Source organism: Pelodiscus sinensis, chromosome 1 (assembly GCF_052426305.1).
Source record: "Pelodiscus sinensis isolate ZL-2025 chromosome 1, ASM5242630v1, whole genome shotgun sequence".
In the NCBI taxonomy this organism is placed as follows: domain Eukaryota; kingdom Metazoa; phylum Chordata; order Testudines; family Trionychidae; genus Pelodiscus; species Pelodiscus sinensis.
The window spans coordinates 145,759,039-145,782,202 of record NC_143052.1 but is presented as its reverse complement, the minus strand read 5'-3'; the positions used below and the strand labels follow the sequence as shown (position 1 = coordinate 145,782,202).

Sequence of the window (23,164 nt, the reverse complement as noted above, 5' to 3'; positions counted from 1 at the left end):
TCTCATAACCACTTTATTTACTGCAAAAAATAGCACAAAACATCATAAAAAGTTGTTACACGTTTCTTTTCACTTCTGTTTTCTCTCTAATAAAATTCACCTATGTAGGAAGCACTGCTGAAGAGAAATCCAGCCATAATATTTTCCTACTTTTGTTTCTAAGCAAGTATCAGATTTATGTTTAACCTTGCCTTGAATTAGGTGTTACTCAAATATTTTTCCCTCACAAGCAATTACACTTGCATGCATATGGCGTCCATTTTACTTGCTGATTCAGACAATGAAGGTGCCTGCTGCATCTTGCTGAACTGTGTCTTGTTTGAGAAAGACACCACCTTTTGTTTTGGGCTTTCATGGTTTCTTGTTCAGTTTCGTAGGCATTTCCCCCTACCAAGTGACAGAGTGGAGTAAGCAAATTCTGCCTCTAATTATGAATGACTCTATGGAACAAACCAATCCAAAATGTAACTGAAGCCACTGATATGGACCAAATTACTATTTTATACCATAGGAGGAGGAACAAGGTAGAGCCTTACAAGCCGACCTGACCCTGTGGGACACTGTTGAGGTTGAGATCAAGTCAAGTCTGAAAACAGACCAAAACTCTGAGACCTGGATTGGATCATCCCCATTCACAACTTCCAACCCATGGAGTTGTCATGGCATTGGCTCCATTCCTGCCAGCGACTGTCACTTCACTGTGCTGAAAAGTCACAGTGCTTTTCCATTGGCAGCACAGTGACACAGTGACAGTGAGGTGTTGGTGACAGTGACAGTGAGGTGTTGGTCATCCAGTAGGAGCAGGGCACACAGCTGGCACTGTGCTGCCCCCAAATGCAGAATATGGCTGAATATGGATTGTGGATGTGGGGCAAGAAGCCCCCATCAGACCAAACCCAAAGACACGGCAGCGTTACTGACACAGATTTGTTGGATTTGAGTCAAGCGGGTTATGAAAGCTACTTGATGCTCTCAGGTCAGGTTCAGATCCAGGTTGGGCTTTAAAGTAGACCACGAGGACACAGTCCAATTTTTTCTACAATTCAGAAGAGGGAGACCAAACCACAGAAACACTTGCTTACTTAACAAAAACCCAACACCCTACCAATATTACTAAAGTGACACACACAAAGCAAGGGCACATGGAGTGAAGTGTGTGCTGATTGCACACAACACTGATCGTGAGAGTGGTGTGCTCCTTCTGCATCCAATCAAAGTGCTGCTGTGGTTTAAGCGGCACACATCTCAAATACTAGGTACATTAGTGCAGTTAGCAAAACTACCCTATCCCAGGAACTGTCTTGGTTACAACAAGCTTGCAAACTACTGACATGAAGGAGGGTCACTCATGCCACCCACTCAGTACCCTACGTTGCACATTGCTGCCTTAAACTATAAAATCCCTGGAGTCAGGAACCCAAAATTTTTGTTTTTGTCTACAAGATGCTATGCAAGCTAATGGCCCTAAAGTTACAAATAAATAAATTAAAAGAATAAATGAAAAATTAGACAGAAGAAAAAATTATCAGGACTTCAAGGAAATACAAAGATTGCTTGCTGTGATACAATCCTACCCAATTTAACATATGATAAATTCTTTTTAGGGTAGTACACTGTGAACATCTTAAAAAATATGTCAAAATCACATACATTAAATTCCTTTATTTGCATTTTTCCTTGGAGTGAGAAAACATGTGTTTCCCCTCTAAAGCTTGTAATACCTGTGTCTCCCCTCCAAAGTCAATAAAACACTTTCTTCTGCTGACATGAATATAAAAGATCTATGGGCATAAAAGACTATTATGTAGCTTTTGTTTTCCTTGACAAATCTGAGGTGAATCAGAAAGGCATGATAAGATAAGGGAGTTATAAAGATGAGCAGTTTTTCACTTTAAAAAAAGTCTTTTAACTTTTTTTGAACATAGCTCAAAACTTTCATGGCCTAAAAACTTCATGTTTATTTTATCCATCTTTTCACAATGACAATTAGGGTACAGGCAGTCCCCGAGTTACGCGGATCTGACTTATGTCGGATCTGTACTTACGAACAGGGCTTTTCTCGCCCCGGAGGATGCGGGCGGCGGGACCGCCCAGACGCGCTGCAGTCCCGCCGCCCGCGTCCTCCGGGGCGAGAAAAGCTGCTCCGCGTCTCCCTGGTCTGCTGGGGGAGCCCTCCCAGCAGACCAGGGAGACGCGGAGCAAAGCCGCAGAGGACGCAGGCGGCGGGACTACTGGACCAACCCAGCAGCACCCCAGCTGCTCTGCCCCGCCCCAGGCGTCCCCAAGTCAGCCGCTGCTGAAACTGACCAGCGGCTGACTACAGGAAGCCCGAGGCAGAGTTGCTCTGCTCCGGGCTTCCTGGAATCAGCCGCTGATCAGTTTCAGCAGCAGCTGAAACTGGACGCCTGGGACAGAGCAGCTGGGGTGCTGCCGGGTTGATCCCCACAGTGCCAAGGTGCGGCGCTGCGGGGACCTACCCGGCAGCGCCCCAGCTGCTCTGTCCCAGGCGTCCAGATTCAGCTGCTGTTGAAACTGATCAGCGGCTGATTCCAGGAAGCCCAGGGCAGAGAAACTCTGCCTCCGGCTTCCTGTAGTCAGCCGCTGGTCAGTTTCAGCAGCGGCTGAATCTGGACGCCAGTTCTGACTTAAGTACAAATTCGACTTAAGTACAAACCTACAGTCCCTATCTTGTACATAACTGGGGGACTGCCTGTATCTTAAGTATTTTTAGAAGGTTTGTTGCTCTTATACCATCATCTCCTGAATAGCATGAAAATTGTCCATGGTCCACAGTTTTGTGTTCTTCATAATCACCCTGCACTCCTAATCCTGTCACTTACTGAAAACCCAAACTGAATTTAAGGAGTTATGTACGTTATTATTTCAATTTGTCATGTTAAAAGGACTACTTGCAGAGCTTTTTAACTTGCAAGGTCTCCTGTAGAACGTGCCACAGCCATACAGATAAAAAGACTAGTGTCAACTTGAAAACTAGAGAGTTTTAAAAAACCTATTTAAAAGCCGTTTTGGTTATTACAACTGCTCCTACCAACTTTTGCAGTTTTACAAGTTATGGTTCCCTATTTTTGAATGTATTTTTCTCTTCTTTTCTTCTGCAAAACTCCCTCTGCCCCCACAAAAACAAGCCAGAAAACCGACCATGTATAAAGTACTATAAAATGCATTAAAAATCAGACACACAAAGTGGGTGAAGTAATATGTCTTATTGGACCAGATCCTTATTGGTGAAAAAGACAAGCTTTTGAGTTTCCACAGAGCTCTTCTTCAGGTCTTGAAAAGATACTCAGTGTCACAGATAAATACAAGGTAAGTACAGCGTAAGTACTTAACAACATATATTGTAACAAGTGAAGTGGCCATTTAACATTTCTGCAGTCCTAATGTTAAAAAAGGGATTAGTGGGTTATAGCTTGTTGGAGCACTCTGCTACCTACTGCTGCAGTGAAGCCAACCACAGCAGGCTGGGAAAGGGCAATGGGGCAGAGTTACCCCATTCTAGATCCTGCTGCCACCGTGAGTGCAGGAGACTGGCAGACCCCCGCTGTTGCCCTGCACTACGCCCCTTCCCTGAGGTAATCCCCCAATCGTCCTAGGACCTGTCAGTAGGAAATTTGAGACAGCTGCCACAAGGCCCCCTCAAAGTGTGGGATCTGGGGAGGCTGCTCCAAAAACCATCCTATGGATGGGAGGACTATGGGTGACATTTAGGGGTGTGTGATTGGAGGGTTTTCTCTTCCATATTGAAGTAAGTTCTTCCAAGTTATTTGGGTGTCCTGTTCCATGACTGTTTCACTTATCTGTTTCTCCAATGGAGTGTCCTGGTTTGGTGAAGGCTCTTTACAACACTCCCACAAAGTATCAATTTCCCAGTTACCACAGTCAGTGTCAACTATGGAACCCGACAGACACTATATAAAAGAAACTCACAGATCAACATGCTTATCTTCACAGATCCAGCAACCATCCCAAACACAGATTCAGTAACCTCCTATCCATAGCCAGGCCCTCAGATAAAACTGAATATGCTCCAAGGAAAAAGTCCAGCATTCATATTTCACACATCTAAAATTGCCTTCACCAAAGACACTTGTACTGTAGGTATATTATCATGTAGCTGTTTACATGATTAACCGATAAGCCTGAATTCATTGGTAAATCCTAACAGTTACATGCACACACACACCCCTTGATGCCTCTGTATCAGACATAGCAAGGGTAGGGGGAGGTGACAGCCGGTGCCCATGGAGAGCCAGCTCCTGTGGAGCCACCTGCCCCCAAACCTTCCACAGAGGCAGCAGCATGTGGAAGTTGGGGAGGGCTGGCAGGAGACACTACATCTGAGGAGCCAGCTTTCAAGATGGCTTCCTGCACGTACCAGCTCCTGTGGAGCCACCTTCTCCCACTCCCTCCACACTGCTGCCTCTGTATCAGCTAACAAATCCAGTGGTTACACATTTATACAAATACACATGTGTTTACATCCCTAATGTACTGCAGACAGTAATACTAGTGGCCTCAGTGTTGAGAGGTGACTTGTGTGGTACCAGAGAAATGCAGCCCTAATGCATGGTGCAAAAATTTAGTTTAGGACATGGAGCCTGCTTACAAAGTTTGTGGATGATACCAAGCTGGGAGGGGTTGAAAGTGCTTTGGAGGATAGGGTCATAATTCAAAATGATCTGGACAAACTGGAGAAATGGTCTGAGGTAAATAAGATGAAGTTTAATAAGGACAAATGCAAAGTAAGCCACTTAAGGAGCAACAATCAATTTCACACATACAGAATGGGAAGCAACTTGGAAGGTCTTAAAAAACAACAAATAGTCTTGCAGCACCTTAGGGTATGTCTACACTACAAAGTTAGTTCGAACTAACGGACGTTAGTTCGAACTAACTTTCATAGGCGCTACACTAGCGCTCCGTTAGTTCAAATTTAATTCGAACTAACGGAGCGCTTAGTTCAAACTAGGTAATCCTCATTCCACGAGGATTAAGCCTAGTTCGAATTTACTAGTTCGAATTAAGGGCTGTGTAGACCCTTAATTCGAACTAGTGGGAGGCTAGCCCTTCCCAGCTTGCTCTGGTGGCCACTCTGGCCAACACCAGGGAAACTCTACTGCCCCCCTCCCGGCCCCGGACCCCTTAAAGGGCCACGGGCTGGCTACACAGTTTGTGCCAGTTGCAAGGCTGCCAGCTCCTGTGCCAGCACACCCAGCAGCTGACACCCCATGAGCCAGCCACCCGATGACACCCAGCCCTCCCCCTCTTCCCGGGACGAGCCTGGCGGCTCCCAGGACCCTGCCCGGGGCCGCAAGAGGCGGGCGCCCGCGTGGTCTAGGGGGGAGATCGTGGACCTCATCGAGGTTTGGGGGGAAGCCTCCAATGTCCACGATCTCCGCACTAGCCACAGGAACGTGGCAGTCTACGGCCGCATGGCTGCCAGCCTGGCCGCCAGGGGCCACCAGCGCAGCCGGGAGCAGGTGCGCTGGAAAATCAAGGACCTGTGGCAGTCCTACTCCCAGGCCTGCCTGCCAGGGGCCGACCCGGAGGCATGCCCCCACTTCCAGGCTCTGGACCGCCTCCTGGGGGCTCATGCTGTCCCTGCCCCCCGGGACGTGATAGACCCCGGGGCAGAGGGACTGCTCCCAGAGACGGAGGAGGAGGGCTCCGAGAGCCAGGAGCCTGCCGGCAGCCTGCCCAGGACCCGGGACCCCCAAGGCACCCCACAGAGCCGCTCGCCTGTGTCATCCGAGGCTGGGGAGGCGTCCACATGTGAGTACCATCGTGCTCCCCTTATGTGTACTGGGGGCTGGGGCGAGAGGGAGCCCCGGGACCGTGCGCCTGGGCCTTGCCCACCATGGAGCAGCAGCTGGGGATCCTGCAGGGGCCCTGGCCTTGCAGAGGGGAGCTGGGTTTCACACACCTGGGCCCCTGGGGTAATTGACCGCTGGTCTTGTTGCACCACAGCTGCAGCACCTGGGCCTGCAGGGCGCACCACACCGCCTGCAGCAGCTGCCCGTGCCCGGGCAAGCAGGAGAGCCAGGAACCAGGAGGAGTACCAGAGGCGGCACCTCCGGTTACTGGAGCAACAGCTCCGCATCCAGGAGCACTGGGTCCAGGAGGTCCTGAGGCTGCGCCGGAGGAGCTTGGAGGCACTGGAGGAGCAGGGCCGTGCCCTGTGAGGCCACCTCCAGAGCCTGCTCGACCGCTTCCCAATTCCTCCTGCTCCCCCTGCTCCTGCTCCCCCTCCTGATCCCCCTGCTCCCCCTCCTGATCCCCCTGATCCTGCTTCCTCCACACCCCCCATCCCTCCTGCCCCACCCTCCACAACCATTCCCCACCGACGCCCCCGGACCTGCAGTGTTGCGAGACAGGAGAGGCAGCCGGACCCCCACCCCTGAGCTTTCCTTTCCCTTCCTCCCTTCCTTCCCCTTCCAGCTCCCTCGTCCCAGGTTTCCCCCTCCCTTCTCCCACCCTCATTCCTCCCTCTCCCCACCCCAGTTATGTTACATAAAAAGACGTTTTTGTTTGAAAAACAGGTGTCTTTATTTGACAGTAGGTAGGGAGGGGAAAGCGGAAGGGGGTAGGGTGGAAGACGGCCCCAGTGGGGCATGCAGGGAGAGGTCAGTCCTCCTCCTCCACCAGGAAGCTCTCCCGCAGGGCTTCCTGGATCCGGACGGCCCCCCGCTGGGCTTCCCGGACGGCGGCGGTGTGGGGCTGACCGTAGTGGCCAGCCATGCGGTCAGCCTCAGCCATCCAGGCTGGCAGGAAAGCCTCCCCCTTTCTCTCACATAAATTGTGGAGCACACAACATGCTGCCACCACGGGAGGTATGTTGTGCTCGGCCAGGTCCAGACGGGTGAGGAGGCATCGAAAGCGGGCTTTCAGTCGCCCGAAGGCCCCCTCCACCACGATGCGGGCCCTGGTCAGCCTGGCATTGAAGGCCTGGCGTGAGGGATTGAGGTGCCTCGTGTAGGGCTTCATCAGCCATGGCTGCAGTGGGTAGGCGGCATCCCCCACCAGGCACACGGGCATGTCCACATCCCCGACCCTGATGTGGCGGTCGGGGAAGAAGGTCCCGTCCTGCAGCCGCTGGCACACGGAGGAGTTGCGGTACACCCGGTCGTCGTGTGCTTTGCCGGACCAGCCCACATTAATGTCCATGAACTGTCCCTGGTTGTCACACACGGCTTGCAGGAGGATGGAGAAGTACCCCTTGCGGTTCACATAACGGGACGCCTGGTGTTCTGGGGCACGGATGGGGATGTGCGTCCCGTCGATGGCCCCCCCCCCCCGCAGTTGGGGAAGCCGAGGGCACCGAAGCCCCGGATGACGGCATCCGGGTCGGCGAGGCGGACCACCCTGCGGAGCAGCACCCAGTTGATGGCCTTGACCACCTGCGGAGAGAGACACAGCAAAGCGCCAATCAGTGGGGCGCCCGGGTGGCTGGGAGCATTTGTGCCCTGGCAGTGCCCTGCGCCCCACTCCCGGAAGCAACCCCCCTGGCGGCGTGTAGTACGGCCGGGACAGACCGAACCCTCCGGTGCGGGGCGCTTTCGCCTCCTCCCTCCCCCGCTTTGTCCCTGGGGCGGCCCATCCCCTCCTTGCAGCCTCCCTCCCCCCCCGGTGCAGTGGCCGACGAGTGCCATACCGGCATGAGCACCGCTCCGACGGTGGATCTCCCCACGCCGAACTGGTTCCCGACGGATCGGTAGCTGTCCGGTGTGGACAGCTTCCAGAGGGCGATGGCCACCCGCTTCTGGAGGGGGATGGCGGGCCTCATGCGAGTGTCCCTTCTGCGCAGAGCAGGGGCGAGCCACTCGCAGAGCTCCAGGAAGGTGTCCCTCCTCATCCTGAAGTTCTGGGTCCACTGTCGGTCTTCCCAGTGTTCCAGGACGATGCGGTCCCACCAGTCGCTGCTGGTGTCCAGACGCCAGATGCGGCGGGGCACGCCAGTGCCAGGGTGCCGCCGTGGCTCCTCCACGGCCCCAAGGGCGTCCAAGTGGAGAGGCAGGGGGCTGACGTGCACCAGGAGGTGCCAGGCAGCCTCGAGCCATTGCTGGCAGGCTTGCAGCAGCAAGTCCAGAACGTGCACCAGAAGGTGCAGGGCGAGCTCTGGCTCCATGTTGCCACCTGCGGCAGCGTCCCTGAAGGGAAGCACCGACACACACGGGTGCAGAGATCAACGCTTTGCTGTCCCTCGGCGAGGTTGGCAAGCAAGCAGGAAAAGCTGAGAACCGGCTGTCCGGGGGGGTCCCTTTAAGCACGAGCCTCAGACAGCCTCAGACAGCAGCCACACAAAGCAACTACTGACCTGATGCCCTGCCAGAACTGGTTTCAGCCGCCCTTAAATGCGCCCCTGCATCCAATCAGTGTGGACGTGCTAGTTCGAATTAGCAAAACGCTAATTCGAACTAGTTTTAGTTCTAGATACGTTAGTTCGAATTAGCTTAGTTCGAATTAGCACTGTAGTGTAGACGTACCCTTAGAGACTGTAATGGACAGGAGGAGTGCTGACCAACACCCAGGCCGTGTCCAGACTCAGGGGTTTTTTCGGGAAAAGTAGCCTTTTCCCGAAAAAACTTCCCCTGCGTCCAGACTCAAGCCGCGTTCTTTCGAAATTATTTCGAAAGAACACGAAATTATTTCGAAGGAAGGCGTTCTTCAATGTAAAGAGGCCGTCTTCGAAAGAGAGCATCCAGACTCGCTGGGTGCTCTCTTTCGAAAAAGCGGATTTCTCTTTCGAAAGATCCGCCTGCAGTCTAGACGCGATCTTTTGAAAGAGGCTCTTTCGAAAGATGCTTTCGAAAGAGCCTCTTTCGAAAGAAGCCTGCAGTCTAGACATAGCCCCAGTGACTAAGGGGTTAACTTAGATAACTAGCAAAGGTTTTGGCCAGAGGACCAGGAGAACCAATCGAGATAGTGTGTTGAAATTTGAATTGGATATAGATAGGTTCCTTGCTTGCTTTCTTTGTGTGGGAAAGATAAACCAGGAGTTGAGAGACACAGAATGATTTAAACTCAGGCAGGACTACCACCCCTCCACGGAATTTAGGGTATGAGAGAGGACTGAACAAAATGAAAATTAGAAGCAAGTAAAGGGAAAAGTGAATCCAGTTGCGTTCAGGGTAATTTTTCTTTATTTTGTGGTTTGGTTTGAACTGCTCTGTGTGATTCGATGCCTCCCCTCCCCCTTTATCATCTAAGCATTGTGCCAGAGGTTTTTTTCCCCCTCTGTTTTAATTCAGTTTCCTCAGTTGCTCTGTAACATCTAGCAACCAAGTATGCTGTATCAAGTTTATCTTTTGTTTTGTAATAAAATCACTTCTTTTAAGGTGACAATTTGATTCTTGTGCCCTGGAAGGTCTGACTGTGTGTATCTGCATGCCTCTGACTGAGGGGTCAGCCACCAGGGATTGCAGCTTGTTTTTCTCTTTTCTTTTTTGCAAGCTCTTTTGGGGGAAAAGAGCTTGTGGTACCTATGGGTGTGATTTCAAGTGTCCACCCCTGGTTCTAGGGATAAAAGTGCTTGATGGTGGCAGCCAATTCCCCAAAATCTGTGTATTATGATTCTGAGGGGAAATATTTTGTAACCAGCGCCTTTAGAGGCAAGGTTATGAAGCTCTCTTGTGGGCCCCCACCTTCTGCACTCCAGAGTGAGGAACAGCCCTGACAGAGATTAATAAAACGTATAAATGGTATCATGAGCTTTCATGTGCACAACCCACTTCTTCAGATGAATGGAGTGTAAGCAAAAAGAACAACATATAGTCTATAAAGTGCTACCAGACCAACAAAACATATAGATTTCCAAATAAGTAGCACAGAAAGGGATGGAGGAGGGGGGAAGAGGAGGAAAAAAGGAAAAAAAGGAAAGAAATTGCCTATCAGAGTGAAGCTGATAAGAATATTAAGTTGATACTTTAAGTACCCTTGTTTGATTTTCTATGTCATTAGGATGTGGAATGTAGCAGGCCATCCAACCAATGACTTTGTTTAGACTTCTGTTGTAGAAATCAAATTTGCAAATGAAATTAAGTTCTATAGCTTCCTTGTCAAGCTGGCTTTTGAAATTGGTTTGAAATAGTTTGAAATAATACAGTGACTTTGAGATCCATTAATGAGTGCCCAGGGAAGTAACTGCAGGAAGTTACTAGGGCAAAACGACTAAATATGAAATATGAAATAATGGACAAATTTCCACCACCCTATACTGGAAACCCACCAACTGCTACACTTACCTTCATCCCTCCAGCTTCCATCCAGACACATTTCTGAGTTTATTGTATACAGCCAAGCCCTAAGATAAAACCGGATTTGCTCTGATCCCACAGAGACAAACACCTACAGGATCTTTATAGAGCATTCCTAAAACTGAAATAGCCACCCGGACAAGTGAAAAAACAGATTGACAGAGCCAAAAAAGTACCCAGACATGAAATACTTCAAGACAGACCCAAAAGAGAAAATAACAAAATTCCACTTGTTATTACCTATAGTCCACAACTCAGACCCCTCCAAAGCATTATACACAACCTGCAACCCATCTTGAAAAATGATCCCTCACTCTCAGAGGCTTTGGGAGAAAAGCCTATTCTCACTTACAGACAACCCCCCAACCTGAAACAAATTCTTTCTGGTAACCATGCCACACAACCACATCATAAGCATCCAGGAACCCAGCCCTGCAACCAAAAGCGATGCCAACTCTGTCCACATATCTATACTGTCGAATTCATCACTGGAGACAACAACATAAGCTACCAAATCAAAAGGTCATTTGACTGCACATCCAGTAATTTGATCTATGCCATCAAATGCCAGCAACGCCCCACTGCTATATATATTGGACATACTGGACAGTCTCTGCGGGAAAGAATCAATGGACACAAATCAGATATATATAAAGGGAACATACAGAAACCTGTTGGGAAACACTTTAATCTTTCTAATCATTGTTTAAAAGATCTTCAAGTGGCTGTCTTGTCACAAACCAATTCTACTAGCCAAATACACAGAGAAGTGTTGGAATAACAATTCATCTGCAAATTCAATTCTCATGCTAATGGATTCAGTTGTGATGAGGGATGGTTGGGACACTATCAACCTAACATTAAACGAAGGTGCAAACAGCTCTTTGTGTAGATTCCTATGTTAGGAAAGGTACTATCTATTGACTTTGATTCTTATCTGCTTCGTTTTAACTACCCAATCTTCAGGTGCTTACTGATTCCCAGCTCTGCCTTCCTGTTTTTCCCTTTGATTTTCCATACCCTGTTCCCCCCCCCCCTATTTATTTTGGGTCTGCACATCCTAAACTCAAAACTCCGGTCATCTGAAGAAGTGGGCTGTGCCCACAAAAGCTCATACCACCATCTACATGTTTTGTTAGTCTATAATGTGCTACCAGACCATTTGGTTTTTTAAAATGAATCAGCAGTGTGACATCCTTGCAAAAAAAAAAAAAAAAAAAAAAAAAAAAAAGACACACCGCACATCATTCGCAAATGCATTAACTGGGGCAGTGTGAGCAAGAAACAAGAAGTATTTTTTCCCCTCTACTCTGGGCTGATTAGGTCTCAGTTGGAGTACTGTGTCTAGTTCTGGGCACCATAGTTCAAGAAAGAGGTGGAGAAATTGAAGAAGGTCCAGAAAACAACAACAAAAATGATTAAAGGTCTAGAAAATATGACCTATGAGGGAAGACTGAAATAACTGGATTTGTTGACTTTGGAAAAGAGAAGAGTGAGAGGGGAGATGATAGCAGCTTTCAGGTACCTAAAAGGGTGTTGTTAAGGAGAATATTTTTCTCCCTCCTCCTAAGTTCTCATGATAGGACAAGAAGCAATGGGTTTAAATTGTACCAAGGGAAATTTAGGTTGGACATTAGGAAAAACTTCCTGTCAAAATGGTTAAGCACTGGAATAAATTACTTAGGGAGGCTGTGGAATCTCCATCACTGGAGATACAGGCAGTCCCCAGGTTACGTACAAGATAGGGACTGTAGGTTTGATCTTAAGTTGAATCTGTATGTAAGTCGGAACTGGCGTCCAGATTCAGCCGCTGAGAGAGTTGCTCTGCCCCGGGCTTCCTGGAATCAGCCGCTGATCAGTTTCAACAGGCTGAATCTGGATGCCAGTTCTGACTTACATACAGATTCAACTTAAGAACCCCAGGCGTCCCCAAGTCAGCTGCTGCTGAAACTGATCAGCGGCTGATTCCAGGAAGCCCGGGGCAAAGCAACTCTGCCTTGGGCTTCCTGTAGTCAGCCGCTGGTCAGTTTCAGCAGCGGCTGACTTGAGGACGCCTGGGGCAGAGCACCTGGGGTGCTGCTGGGTTGGTCCAGTAGCGCCGCTCCTCGGCGCTACTGGACCAACCCAGCAGCACCCAAGCTGCTCTGCCCCAGGCGTCCTGATTCAGCCGCTCCTGAAACTGACCAGCAGCGGCTGAATCAGGACGCCTGGGGCAGAGCAGCTGGGGTGCTGCCGGGTTGGTCCAGTAGCGCCCAGAGCAGCGCTGCGGGACCAACCGGCAGCGCCCCAGCTGCTCTACCACAGGCGTCCGGAGAAAAGCCTGGTCTGCTGGGGGGGTGAAGGCGCACCAGCTGCGCCCCCCTCCCCCAGCAGACCAGGGAGACGTGGAGCAAAGCCGTGGAGCACGTGGGCAGCGGGACAGCCCAGACGCGCCGCGACTGTCCCGCTGCTGCGTCCTCCGAGGCTTTGCTCCCCCTCTCCCTGGTCTGCTGGTCTCCAGCAGACCAGCAGACCAGGGAGACGGGGAGCAAAGCCTCGGAGGACGCCGGCAGCAGGACAGTCGCGGCGCGTCTGGGCTGTCCCGCTGACCGCGTGCTCCGCGGCTTTGCTCAGCGTCTTCCTGGTCTGCTGGGGGGGGGGATTCCCCCCAGCAGACCAGGGAGATGCAGAGCAGCTTTTCTCGCCCCGGAGGACGCGGGCGGCGGGACCGCAGCACATCTGGGCGTCCCGCCGCTCCCGTCCTCCGGGACGAGAAAAACCCCGTTCGTAACTGCGGAGCCGACATAAGTCGGATCCGCGTAACTCGGGGACTGCCTGTATTTAAAAGCAAGTTAGACAGACATCTGTCACTAAGGATCTAGATGGTGCTTGGTCCTGCCATGAGGGCAGGGGACTGGACTTGATGACCTCTTGAGGTCCCTTCCAGTTCTAGTATTCAGTCTTATGATTCTATGACTGGTTCTTGAAAGGATGACAGAAGAACTCTTTTAGGGCCTTATGCTACCTTTAGACTCTGAGACCCAGAAGGATATGTGGCTCTTAAAGAAAGGACCTGGTAAAGGAAACTTAGGTCTCTACTTTTTGTGAAACCAGTGCTCTTTTCTTTCTCTGTCACCTGAGATTTTACCAAGGAAGAAGGATGGATTTTACCAAGCCAGGAGGCTATATCCAGGAAGATAGATCTTTGGAAGTAGGAACTTTACCCCAATGAATGTAGCACTTTTAAATGAATATTCAAAAGTTTCTGCTTCTGGCGTTCTAAGCTCTGAGAAAGGATGCATTGATCTCCCCAAAGAAATATTTTTAAATGCGACTCCCTAGCTCTCTGCACTCTGTTAGAGAAAGATTTACCAAGATAGTATCTTTCAATTGTGCACCTGTGATATGACACATATTTACCCTTGGCGTGCCCCGCCCCCCGGTATTAGAGCATAAAATGGCCATCATCATCTGCCCAGAAACCGCCTACTAACCATGTAACATGCTCTCTCTTCTGTTCTTATCTAGAAGGTCCAACTGAAAGTTTACAAAATATCCTTCATGTTCTCCCTTGAGCTATTCTTCAGCCTATGCTTTGATGTCAATATTTAGTCTCACCCTGGGCTCATCTATAAAAAGGATAGTTCCCATCTATAAAAAAGGAAATAAGAAGAACCCAGGAAACTGCAGACCAGCCAGTTTAACTTCTGTGTCAGGAATAATGATGGAGCAGGTAATTAAGGAATTCATCTGCAAACATCTGGAAGAAAATAAGGTGACAGATCACAGCCATTTGACAAGAACAAAACATGTCAAACCAATCTGATAGCTTTCTTTGGTAGGATAACAAGTCTTGTGGATAAGAGAGAAGCAGTGGACGTGATATACCTACACTTTAGTAAGGCATTTGATATGGTTTCGCATGACCTTCTTATCAATATACTAGGCAAATACAACTTAGATGGGGCTACTATAAGATGGGTGCATAACTGTCTGGATAACCATTTTCAGAGAGTAGTTATTAATGGTTCACAGTCATGCTGGAAGGGTGAAATTCTGCAGGAGTCTGTTTTGGGACTGGTTTTGTTCAATATCTGCATCAACAATTCAGATATTGGCATAGAGAGTACGTTTATTAAGTTTGCAGATGATTCCAAGATGGGAGGGTTTGCAACAGCATTGGAGGATAGGGTCAACATTAAAAATTATCTGGATAAACTGGAGAAATTATCTGAGGTAAACATGATGAAGTTTAAGAAGGTGTGATGGACACCCTCCCATGCTTTATGAAATGGACTTATGGACATGAATATACATAACTCAGAGTTGCTTTGAGCAAATTATTTCAAGTACTTCATGCAATCTTCATGTCATGATCCACTGGTTCTGTTTATCTTACTTTGATGCATGTATCATTTTTGTGCATAAAATTAGACATATGCTGTGGTGAATACTTTGTGGGCTTTAAATGTGTGAATGAGAGACATTGACTGTGTTACTCTTGATGTCTTGATCAAAAATTGTTAAACAATCTCTTTTGTCCTTAAGTCTGAGCAGTGGTTGGTAGGGAGTAGCCTCAATTCCTTAAAAAGAATAGGAAAGCAGGGGCCTTGGTCTTTGGGCTGGGTTGCACCTGAAGGAAGGAGCCAAGGACCCCAGGGTGGGGAGACAGCTCTGGTTTGGAGGGGCAGCTGGAAAAGAGGTTTTAGGGTGAGTTTGAAAAAGTTTGTATTGAAGTTTCAGTGTAGAATTAGCTAAGCATGTTTGTTTCTTTTGATTTGTAACCTACTTTACTCTGTGTCAGCCGACGGTCAGGGCAGTGAGTCCCTTATGACCGGCTGAAGTTCTTTTAAATTGTGCTTGGTTCTGTTACAGCAACTGAAGGAGTCAGGTTAAAGCTTAAACAGTTACTATTTTATTGTTACAGGGTAAACTTATTTGTTAAATGCTACTGCTGTGTTACAGATAACACAGCCACTACAAAGGACAGGACAGAAATTACTCTAATAAGTCACTTATAGGTACCATGAAACCCTTTTGGTTCTCTGAGCTTTTATTAAATGTATGCAAAATAGACACCTAGCAGGTACATATTCTTACCCCTGCGTTCCAGACTTGGCGTGGCCAGCGTCTTTCTCTCAATCCCTGTGGGACGAGGTTGGGCGTCCCACAGACCTCGGGAGACAATCAATACCTGCCAGCAGGTATAGATGATTGGAGCTCAAATGGGGTGGGCTACAAAACCCCTTTTTATACCCCTTGGGTCATGTAGGCTTCTTCCTGGTCTCAAGTGGCCAATTAGGAAAAATGGCTTTGAATGCCAAGTTTCCCACGAAGGGTGCAAAGCATAATTCACACCTGGGAAAATGCAGACAATGGGCACCTCTGGTATGTGATGGGCGAAGATTCCTCTCCTGGGACAGTGCTGGCGTGTCAATTATTGGTACTAGCCATCAGGGCGACGGGAGGCCCCGGGTTGTCAGCTAGCCCATTTACTGTCTGGTTTCTGTTTATGGTAGAGTCAGGAACAGGCAGCACACCTGCGTTCCCAGGGCATCAAAGGCTGACTGCCTTTCTCTTGCTCTCTGGAGGGGGGGGGGGAACAAGATGGGGTTCGTGTCTGGCTACACTCTGCCTGTTCTCACTTATTACCACTTAAATCCTACTGTTGGTACTTAATAAAAATAACTTTTATTTTCTACCAAATCCAGTGTAAATATTTGTTATCTGGTGGGGTAAGACAGTGTGTACACTTTCCCTTTCACTGCTAAAGGAGCTTACTCAGGTAATTCATAGGGAGTTTTGATCCCAGGAAGTTGGGCCCAAAACTGTACTCTCTTTGGAACTGAAGAAGATCAGTGTCCATACTGCTTCTCGGGGGCAGAGGGCAGAGATCTCAGCCCAGGGCTTCAGCTGGGGGAAAAAAATCAGTGGAGCTGGCCCAGCTGGACCAGGCGAGGAGAAGCCCCAGAAAGTGCAAAGGTGAGTGGCAGCGGCAGCAATCTGAGAGCCGCCCCCCCCCCCAAGGGGTCTTCTGTGACCTCACCCCGTCACAGAAGGACAAATGCAAAGTGCTCCACTTAGGAAGGAACAATCAGTTTCACACATACAGAATGGGAAGCATCTGTCTAGGAAAGAGTACTGCAGAAAAGGCTCTAGGGGTCATAGTGGACCACAAGCTAAATATGAGCCAACAGTGTGATGCTGTTGCAAAAAAAAAAAAAAAAAAAAGCAAACATGATTCTAGGATGCATTAACAGGTGTGTTGTGAGCAAGACACGAGAAGTCATTCTTCCGCTCTACTCTGCGCTGATTATGTCTCAGTTGGAGTAATGTGTCTAGTTCTAGGCACCACATTTCTAGAAAGATGTAGAGAAACTGGAGAAGGCCCAGAGAAGAGCAAGAAGAATGATTAAAGGTATAGAGTACATGACCTATTGAGGGAAGACTGAAAGAATTGGGCTTATTTAGTTTGGAAAAGAGAAGACTGAGAGGGGACATGATAGCGGTTTTCAGGTATTTAAAAGGGTGTCACAAGGAGGGAGAAAAATTGTTCTCCTTGGCCTCTTGCAGAAAAAGGGGGTTTTGTGCAAAAAGACAACGTCCACACCACTTGTTTTTGCGCAAAAAACCCAGCGCAAAAACGGATCGGCAGGTAATCGGCTTATGCCGATCGTATATGCATATAGTATTCAAGATGTAGGTGTATGACAGATTTATAAAGAGGCATTAAGATATTTTCTGTCTTATGATGTTCCCCTTTCTTAATGATTTTGTTGTCCAGTCACCCAGTTTTGTGAGATCCTTTTCAAGCTCTTCACAGTCTACTTTGTACTTAACTATCCTGAGCAGCTTAGTATCATCTGCAAGTTTTGCCACCTCACTGATTACCCATTTCTCCAGCCCAAGTAAATAAAAAGAATTTGGGATTCATTCAAAAGCATCTTGTGGTCCAGATTTGGCTCTGGTCCTCCTACTAATGACTCCTGCACTAAAGGTCAGATTCATAAATGTACCTAGAAACCTAACTGTGGGGTTGAAGTGTCTAAGTCTAAGTTTTAGGCTCCACAGCAATTCACAAAGCTCTTGCTGAACACTGGAGGTGCCTAAACTAACCTAAATTCTCAGGATAACAGTTCCCTATGCATCTGCACACATCATGTGTATTCCTCTGGATACCTATCTTGTGCCTACGTTGCAGAGTAATTCACAAATCAGGAGAAGATAGCACAGAAGCACCTATAGTGCATTGTGAAGATGAGTTATGCCAGTGGGAAAGCATTACTCCACCTCAACAAGAGGTGGAAGCTATGTTCATGAGAGACCATTTTCCACTGACATATTACCATGTTGACACTGCTTTCAGTACACATCACTTTTTCAGATCCTTAAGTGACATAAATTACATCAATTTAAACAGTAGTGTAGAAAAAGTCTTGGAGGCTGTCTATCAGACTTGATCCCTTTAAAAATTTGTCTGAAGGAGGAATTGGTCCTCACTTAATATCTTTTAGCTCAATGATTATAGCACTGATTTGGGATGTGGAAGACCCAGGTTCAATTCCCCTCTTTGCCAGAGAAGAGAAAGTCTTTGAATAGGAATCTCCACCACTCAGGTGAATGCCCTGAGCTATGGGATATTGTGGACTGATACTCCCTCAATCTCTCCTGTTAAAGCTGCCCACTTTCTGTATAAAATAATTAAGAGTTATTAAAGCCCAGTGAGTGCCAGAACCATCAAGTTACAGAATCATATTTACCTGCACTCCCTCCCTGACCAGCGTCTAAGTATTCAACCTCCTTCTTCTCGAGCCATTGTGTGTGGCGTTTAGTGAATGCTGAGCTCATCTCACAAAAACTTTAGGCGCTTAAGTTGCCTGACTGGAGGAAGAGGATTCACACCATCAGTTGAGAACGTCCATGCAACACCACGAACAGAATCGAGAAACAGCTATCAATCTGTCAATCCTTTCTGTGCCCAGGCCAGGTAAGGCTTCCTGTGTTGAGTCAAATTAAGCAAGAGGTTGCAGTGGTGCTCTTCCATCAATTCCTTTACGTTTCAGCTTTGTAACCATACTCCTGCCGGAACCCAAAGAATTTGGTTTCCTATAGGCTGCCTGGTGGATAATGGAGTTACACTGCTGGATCATGAGTCAGCATTGTTTATGGTTGGAACTACAACAGTAAATGATCATTTTCAACCCTCTGACTTTCATTCTCGTAAGAAACTTTTTTGTTGACAATGAAGACACAGCAAGAGACAGAGAGGAGGGCAGCACTAGGGCCGTGTCCAGACTCAGGGGTTTTTTCGGGAAAAGCCTTTTCCCGAAAAAACTTCCCCTGCGTCCAGACTCAAGCCGCGTTCTTTCGAAATTATTTCGAAAGAACGCGGCTTTTCTTTCGATGGCGGTAAACCTCGTTTCATGAGGAAGAACGCCTTCCTTCGAAAGTTCCTCTTTCGAAGGAAGGCGTTCTTCAATGTAAAGAGGCCGTCTTCGAAAGAGAGCATCCAGACTCGCTGGGTGCTCTCTTTCGAAAAAGCGGATTTTTCTTTCGAAAGATCCGCCTGCAGTCTAGACGCAATCTTTCGAAAGAGGCTCTTTCGAAAGAGGCTCTTTCGAAAGAAGCCTGCAGTCTAGACATAGCCTAGGTGAACATCTAATGAACATCATTGGGGGAAGAGTAAAGAGAGATAAGGTATTTAAGTCTGTCTGGAGAAAGACCATGAAAAATATTTAAGTAGAAGTACCATTTTAACTGGTTTGTCAAGTGAAAAAGGGTGACAATGGGGTGTGTGAGGACTGAAGTGATGTAGCTGTACATATTTTCATATACATTTAGAGGACAACCACAGCATCTGTCAGAAGTTCCAGTCTAAAACCAATGTGCTCTGATAGAAGTATCCCCTATATCACAGACACTTTGAAAGACCTATTAACCCTGGACAGAATCTCCATGTTACTAGCCATAACCTATTAAATCTACTTTCAAGACCGACCTAGCAAACTGCTAGTTGAAGGAAATATTTGGTCTTCTAAAGGAAGACTACTTTAAAATAACTTATTTTCTGGCAAAGTACATTACATATTTTCCACTTAGGCTGTTTTATTGCTGTGTTTTACTATTCTGTGGAAGCTCCCCAATATCTTAAATATTGTTTTTTTGCCTTGGAAGTGACAGGACGAAAATCTGTTCTGTGTGTGACTAGTAAATGCAAAGATCCTGCTGCCCCTGCCAGAGCACGTTAATAGTGTTTGTAGAGAAATGTACGTGACTTGCTGCAGACATCACACAATCTGCCTGATGGTTTCTGAAAGCATAAGCCAGGAAAAAAAACCCCACACTTCAATAGCACCACAGCTAGATGTTAAAAAACATATGGACATTTCTGTTTTTTCAGACAATATATTCTCAGTTCTCAGAGTGAGCTAGGTACACACAGGTAAAACATTAATTAGTGTTTATATGCTGCTTTTCTTTATAAATAAAAGATATTGGAAGAGGAAAAAATTGTTAGAGAAAGACTAAAATGAGGCAGTCTTAATAAAATACCAAGGCTATGTCTACATTGGCACCCCTTTCTGGAAAAGGGATGCTAATGTAGACTTTGGAATAGGCAAATCCGCGGGGGATTGACATATCCCCCGCGGCATTTGCATTAACATGGCTGCCGCTTTTTTCTGGCTTGGGGAAAAGCCGGAGAAAAGCGCCAGTCTAGACGTTATTCTCCGGAAAATAAAGCCTTTTCCGGAGGATTTCTTATTCCTACTTTCAAGTAGGAATAAGAAATCCTCCGGAAAAGGCTTTATTTCAAGTAGGAATAAGAAATCCTCCGGAAAAGGCTTTATTTTCCGGAGAATAACGTCTAGACTGGCGCTTTTCTCTGGCTTTTCCCCAAGCTGGAAAAAAGCGGCAGCCATGTTAATGCAAATGCCGCGGGGGATATTTCAATCCCCCACGGATTTGCCTATTCCAACATGCTACATTAGCATCCCTTTTCCGGAAGAGATGCCAGTGTAGACACAGCCCAAGTGTTTAGTCATATTTTATACAGCATAAAGAGGGCTGATGTTAGCAGCTGTAATACCACTGCCCACTGTCTTTTGTCTGAGGGGATTGTCAACTCTTCTGCTAAGTAAGGTCCACTGTTTAAAAACCCACCAAATGATTGAGTGTAAATCTTCCTGTCAGCTAAGAGGTCCTCTGTCCACAAAGGCATGCAAGCCCTTCCTCCCCTCCTCCTCCCACAAGGACTGGCTGAAGATGAAGAGAGGAATTCACTCTCCTAATTCTTCTTTGCTGAAATTGTTAACAAGGGGTTAAATACCACTCCGATCATGCTGCCAAGTGGACCTTGATGAAACTGACAATGCTTGCTGTTTTAGATACAATAGACAGTTCAGGATACTCTGGATTGAGCACTAAATCAGAAATACAGGACTGACAAAATCAGATTGAAAGATGCTTCCACTTCAAAATGTACATAGTGTTGGTGGAGGGCTTTCTACTATTTAACAAGACATTACAATTTTGTCCACAAAAGGAGCCTTCTTATGATTTAGTAATGGAGCCTCGAGGCTGTAAGTGAAGTTCCCACATGTTACACCTTGGTTCGGTGATGTGATGGGAGCCTCAAGGGTTAAAGCCGACTACCCAGTGAAAACTACTGGATGATGGTGAAACAAATGATATTTATTAAGTGGTCAAAACCAGCAATTAACAAGTAGGTGTTTAAACTAGCAATTGCTCAGTACTTTTACAGCGTAGAAAAGCTTGGGCACAATTATACCCAACTGATTACAATTCTTTGATTACAATTCACTTATATCAAATCACTATCCCTCATTCGCCTAAGGCAACGTAGCATACAAATGAAAAATACAAAAAACAAAGCCAAAATAATGATAATAAAAGAACCACCCACAGCCAATCCCTCTAATGTCACTTTAGGACAGCTGGTGGAGTTAGTCATTGATTTTTTACTGTTACAAGTTGACAACTCAAAGGTTTTTCTTCTAACACTAATACCTGGGCTAAAGCTTAACCCTTTCACATAGCACAAAATCACACTATCTATACAATACAATTAATATGACTTACTTATACTTCACAGGATTATAGGATATAATTAATACAGCTTAACTATTAACTAAACCACCAATTAATAAATTTAAGCAATACTTACAAATCCTGCAACGATAACAACATAAAGACACACTAGAACTCGGAGCATGCTCAGGACTCGTGCACCCCTATATTTGATTCAAAGGGTGGGGAGGCAGCCTCAGGGTGATCAATCCTTTAGCCGGGCAAAAAAAGACACGTGCCCTCAATACACAGAACCTCCGTCGAACAAAGGGATTGAGGGTCTTTTATACAAAACTTCGGTGTCTGCGCCATGCTAGGGTCTGCATTTGGCAGGGCCTGATAGGCTAGTGATGAGGTAGTATGACAATACTGCCCTATAGGAATTTTCGTGATGTATGCGTGATCCCCTCGTGGACAGGACCAGATGGGGCATAGTTAGTGTTAGACAATTATGTTTTATTACCCTATGTTTACTTTTTCCCTTGCCCCTAAGACTGGTCAAGCCACGGTCAAATGAGGCTTATCTGTAAGCACTATCTAGTCATGCTCACCTCCCTGTTTTTTTGGCGCCTGTGAGTCCCAGAATGCCTATAAGATCAAATTCCATTCACAAAACTGCATTGTGCTGCCTATGCTCCTCTGAGTATCTGGGTTTTGTGTGAGGGGCCTTGTGTGGCAGGATGGACTATACGCGAAGGCTATGGACAGAAAAAGCCTGCTTTACAACACCACAGATTTGGGATGAGCAGCTGACCGTGATTCTGAGAAAGGAAAGACTGATACAGGTGGGCAGCGCTTAGCTCCCTGTTGATATGTAGAGACAGAACTGATCTAGTTTAGCCTGCACAGAACTGCTCACTTCAGTTATCCCCATGAGCTAAAGAGAACTTGTGTCTAGTGTCCTCCAGCAACAAGGCCCTAAACTTTAACAAGGAGTCTCAAATATTAAAATCATAATGTCCCATAAAAGTTTTTTGGCTGGAAATTTTTCAGTTTTCTCCAAATGTCAGTTGTGTTGACGTACCCTCCAGACATCTCTTGAGTACCCCTATGGGTACTCATAGCACTGGTTGAGAAACACGGATCTAGAGAATGGAGAAATTCCCACAAGTTTCGAAAGGGCCACTGGTCCAATGGTGGGCTTCGGTCACTGCCTGATCTAATCCAGCCCAGAGGATCTCAAGGGAACTGAAAGTAGTAGTACCTTGGTGGGGAGTAGCCTGACTGACTCAGAAGCTGGGAAACCTAGAAGACAATCTCTGATTCAGAGGATGATGAATCACCTTCTGCTGCTTCCATGACCAAAAACTTTAGCTTGACTGTGGTTTAAAATCTTTTGCAGACTTGGCAATTATCCCAAATATGAGCCCCCCTACCCTCACTCAAGCTGCTTAATGTATGTAACTCACAGGCACTGTCCTAGTGCAACAGATGCAGTGTTTGAAGCCCCGGGGACTGAAGCATTACTCAGTACTGAGAAACAGAGACACCAAAACTGAGGACTGAAAAGGAAATTAATCATTTCTACACCATTAACTAAGTACTAATCAAATATAACACTAAAATATTTATAATACATTTAAAAAAGCACTCCTAGAACACTTGCTAAGGCAAGCTAATCAATTCCAGACACTATCACAAGTGGTAAGAAGGGACTGAGGGGGCACTAGCATGCACTGGTGCATGATGGCAGAGTGCACCCATGTTGCCCTGATAGGTGCCATTCACAGAAAAGTTTTCTATTGATGAGCAGTGCATAAAAACCAAGAGTGAAAGGTACACGTGCAATCACTCGAAGAAGAATCATCCTTTGGCTGGATTTA

At 47.0% G+C, this 23,164-nt stretch overlaps 1 protein-coding gene across 8 annotated transcripts in view; it reads right to left on the bottom strand.

Annotated features, from left to right (window-relative positions):
* Positions 1-23,164, bottom strand: part of SPAG17 (sperm associated antigen 17) — a 214,958-nt gene that overhangs the window by 164,792 nt on the left and 27,002 nt on the right. The gene's annotated exons all lie outside the window — the stretch shown is intronic.